At 41.2% G+C, this 4,082-nt stretch overlaps 1 pseudogene; it reads right to left on the bottom strand.

Moving 5' to 3' along the window:
- Positions 1–190: 190 nt before the first annotated feature.
- Positions 191–4,082, bottom strand: part of LOC130374938 (low density lipoprotein receptor adapter protein 1-B-like) — a 26,169-nt pseudogene continuing 22,277 nt past the window's right edge.

The raw sequence follows: 4,082 nt of genomic DNA, 5'->3' as shown, positions 1-4,082 counted from the left end.
TAGCCATTAAAAGTAATTTCAAACCACTACCTTCCAGCCTGTACTCAACACGAACTGTATGAACTGTAAGCTGATCGATCCATTGTTACATCTGCGTTGCCCACGCCCACTTGGGATCATATCATAGGTTCATTATAAAGTGTCTTTCAATCATTATTCAGAATCACACCTGGTGGTAAAACAGGGTCCTTTAGTGGTGGTACGCACCTTCCTGAGCGACTTCCCACGATCGAGGGCCACTTTAAAGCCTGGGCTACGGTTAGCGTCACAGCCTGAGCCTGGATGCCGCAACACAGAAATGGAGAGGGGGAGGAGGGCGTGGTTTTGTTACATTGGTTTTAGTTAATTTGTCCTAATGTGTTATCATTGCCACATATGTTATCAGGTAAAGCAGGCGGTTTGGATGCCACAATTACCAACATGTTATTTTAAATTTATAGGAAAATAAGGGTTGAATCGTTTTAGAAACGATCGATAGAAACAAACACAAGGAGCTCAAAGACAGTAAAGCCCTAGTTCCACCAGATGGCGCAATAAACCATTAAAATAAATGGAACATATTTTTTTGACCTCAGAGCCTTTAGTATAGTGAGTAATTATAAAAAAATGCATCATGCTAGAACACTTACAATCTTCCTCTTCTGGCAGAGGAAGGCGTGGCACTCCAAGGTTTCGTTAAACGGACTCTGAGAGACGTAGGCAAACACCTTGTCCTGAGTTTTATCTGCAGTGCAGTAGGAGATTCTGGAGCAGCGGGGGATAGAAGGCCAGAGGGGCTAGATCAGAAATCCATTGTACAGACACATTAAGGACCTCCGATTACCGGTTCAGATAGGAGGGTTTATCGGAGTATCGTAGTAGTTAAAAAAATTTAACTTAACAAAAAATGATTATTAAAGAGCTAGAAAATAACTTGATTAGCATTTTCTTGGCACAGATAAATGTGAGCCATTAATCATGTCAACCGATAAATATGATGTTTTTATTGGATCCAACAAACAGTCTTTACTTTATCATATGACGAGAACCAATAATTACATCAGATCACGACTCAGTATCCAGCAATGATAAAGTAGGATAATAATGTATACTTTATCATTACCACTAGACAGGAATTCATGGCGTGATCTAAACCTCTCAACGCATAATAATCAGGGATAAACGATAAGAACTCCACAAGCATTAGTAATTAGCATGCACAGCCTGTTGCATTACTATCTCCAGGAGCAAATATTCAGAACAAGCTGTGGGGAGAGGTTATGGATAGGACGCAGGCTGAAGGAGGATGGACAGATGGACGGCACCAGAAGAACCGTCCCACTTTGGCCTCCTGAAGGGCTGATGCGTCAGCTTTCACCGACAACCGTTTGAAAGTTAATCATTTCAGAAACCCACACAAATCCCTGTTTAGAGATAAGAACAAATCTACAGATATGCCTGAACTATGTTCACGCCATTAAGGCAGACAAGTACATTTAAGGTGTTTCTCTCCGACAGCCTTATCAAAAGCAACTTAGTGATTTGAGATACATGCGATAAAGTAAACGTGGAGGGATGTTGCCTGCAGGGCAGTGGTGGACTTGAGGGATTAGCTCCAATAGCATTCAGCTGGGGCGTCGAACACCCTATCCATACACTACCCTGCCTCGTGGATAACAAATATGAACCTAAACCGGCCCACCGGTCTGTAATCATGTTTTGGTGGAGGAAAGATTTTTTTATGACATATCTGGTTGCTTACAGTCAGCGCCAAACGGAATAAGAGCCCCCCCCCCCCTCCCCCCCGACACACACACACGCACACACAAACAAACCCACTCACACGCAACCATGCCCAATATCCACTGTGAGAATCTAATATCGTTCCGTTAAATAAATCCAATTATGTGTATTGCCACTCTGACAGCCGTGACGGTCTGCGTGTCCAATAGCATTCTTAAAACCTAATCTCCACAAGGCCTCCTCCGCCAGGGCAGCTGCAGGTGTACTGACCCCACAGAGAGAAGAGACGCCATCTTTATCTATCACTACCCTTCTCCGCCAGGCCAGCTGCAGGTGTACTGACCCCACAGAGAAGAAGAGACGCCATCTTTATCTATCACTACCCTTCTCCGCCAGGCCAGCTGCAGGTGTACTGACCCCACAGAGAAGAAGAGACGCCATCTTTATCTATCACTGCCCTTCCTATCACAAGGGGCCTTGGCAGAAACCTAGGTGTATTGAAACGGTTTGTAAAACTCCCCCTTTTGAGACCAGAAGAAGTTCAATTGTTTTACTTGGTCGTTGTCTGTAGTTTTGTACAGGGAAACAGGTCATGGCATCACTACCTGGAAAGGCACTACAAAAAAAATTGCTCACCCTGTAATAAGGATTTGAATTATTATGTATCAAAGGGCATACTAAAATAATGGTTAAATATTACTAATATAGATTCAACTTAAAATAAACAAACAGAAAACATCAAAGCATCCAAGTCACAGGTGGTCTGGCTTCTCTCATTATCACAGTATAAATAATAGTTATTTTCATACTAATTCTACTGGGATTCCACTGCCCTGGTTGGTTGCAAATGACGTGCAATAATCAAAACGGTGATTCATAGTCATATTCATCGATATACCGAAGCACTCATACTCAATGACCCTATTCATTTTTGGTGCCCAAACCACACTCAAATATCAATACGAATCAAGTAAGATATTCTAATGAAGCCACTGGTGGACACAACCAGCCCTCATATGTCGAATTATTAAATGCTGCTGGATCGCAGTGTGTAGGATGCCTGACCCACATAGATCTGAATATGCATTCTAACACATCTCTGTTTTTAACCATGTCTGTCAAGTTAGCTTTTTAAAATGCTTTCATAATCCCAGCCCAAAATAAGAGATAGGGCAAGGGGGACCTATTTAAGCATTAGCTGTTGAAGTTATATAACTTGGGAACTTTTTTCGTATACAAATAACATTGACTTGATAGACTTAAGGGTCATGTACAAGACAATGCTTTGCAACTATAAGGCATTAAATGAAATGCCTTATAGTTGCAAATATTTTTTTTTATCAATTATATTTGATATATGGCAGTGTATAGACATGTACACATACATAAAACAAGGAGCCTGTCACCATTTACCATAAATGATAAGTCTCCACATGGCCTGTGTTTTGCAACTGAAAATTAACTTTCAGACTCAAATATCTACAGCTGTAACAAGGTGATGGTTTATGCCTTCATTCCTATATGATTATGAAAGCCAAACCTCAAATGTATTATCATCAATATAATAGTGCCCATGAATCGTACAGCTGGCATCTGCAAATTTGGTCCAATCTAGAATCTGTCACATTTCAAATGTGTTGTATGAGAAGGGATATACTGTTGAATGGTATATTACACACAGGGCATGAAATGCATTAACCCACATCCAATTAAAGCATGGCGGGGTTGTCATGAATATGAAGTCACTAAAGAGTGGCTGTTAAACGGATTGCTGAGCAAACGTTTAGCGTGAATGGGGATTTTGAGCCCAACTTTATATGGGTTACTTAGCTTATAACAGGGCATCAATGAGGGAATAAACTATGTGTTGTGTGAACAGCGAGGACATTTGGAAAGGAAAGAGAAGAAAATTGTGCTTTTAAGACGTGAAATTCTGCAAACGAACAAAAAAAAAAGACAATATTTACAGTTTGACAGTTTGTTTCCCCCTCATTTCTAGTGGCAATATTTCATGAAGTGTGTTCGTCCGAAGATAAAACATACAACAAGCAGCAATTCAAACACAACAGCGATTCCGTTCACACCCGACACCACTTCAATGGAATTTTGGGTGACCCGAGTTAAAACGCAATTATTCAAATCAATAAATATCATGAATTATTGATACGTGGGACAGCAGGAGTTGTAGCTCAGCTGGTGGAACGGAACACGAGCCGGTATTCATCATAACATGTGAAAGGAGGGCCCCTTTGATCTCAAATCTGAAGGGGGGGGGGGGTGCTATGATCTCCTGACTGCATAAAGTGAACACGAGTGACTGCAAAGCCAAGGGAAATCATTATTGAATCCCCGTTTTAGAT

The sequence above is a fragment of the Gadus chalcogrammus genome, chromosome 21 (assembly GCF_026213295.1).
Source record: "Gadus chalcogrammus isolate NIFS_2021 chromosome 21, NIFS_Gcha_1.0, whole genome shotgun sequence".
In the NCBI taxonomy this organism is placed as follows: Eukaryota; Metazoa; Chordata; class Actinopteri; order Gadiformes; family Gadidae; genus Gadus; species Gadus chalcogrammus.
This window is presented reverse-complemented; position numbering and strand designations above follow the sequence as displayed.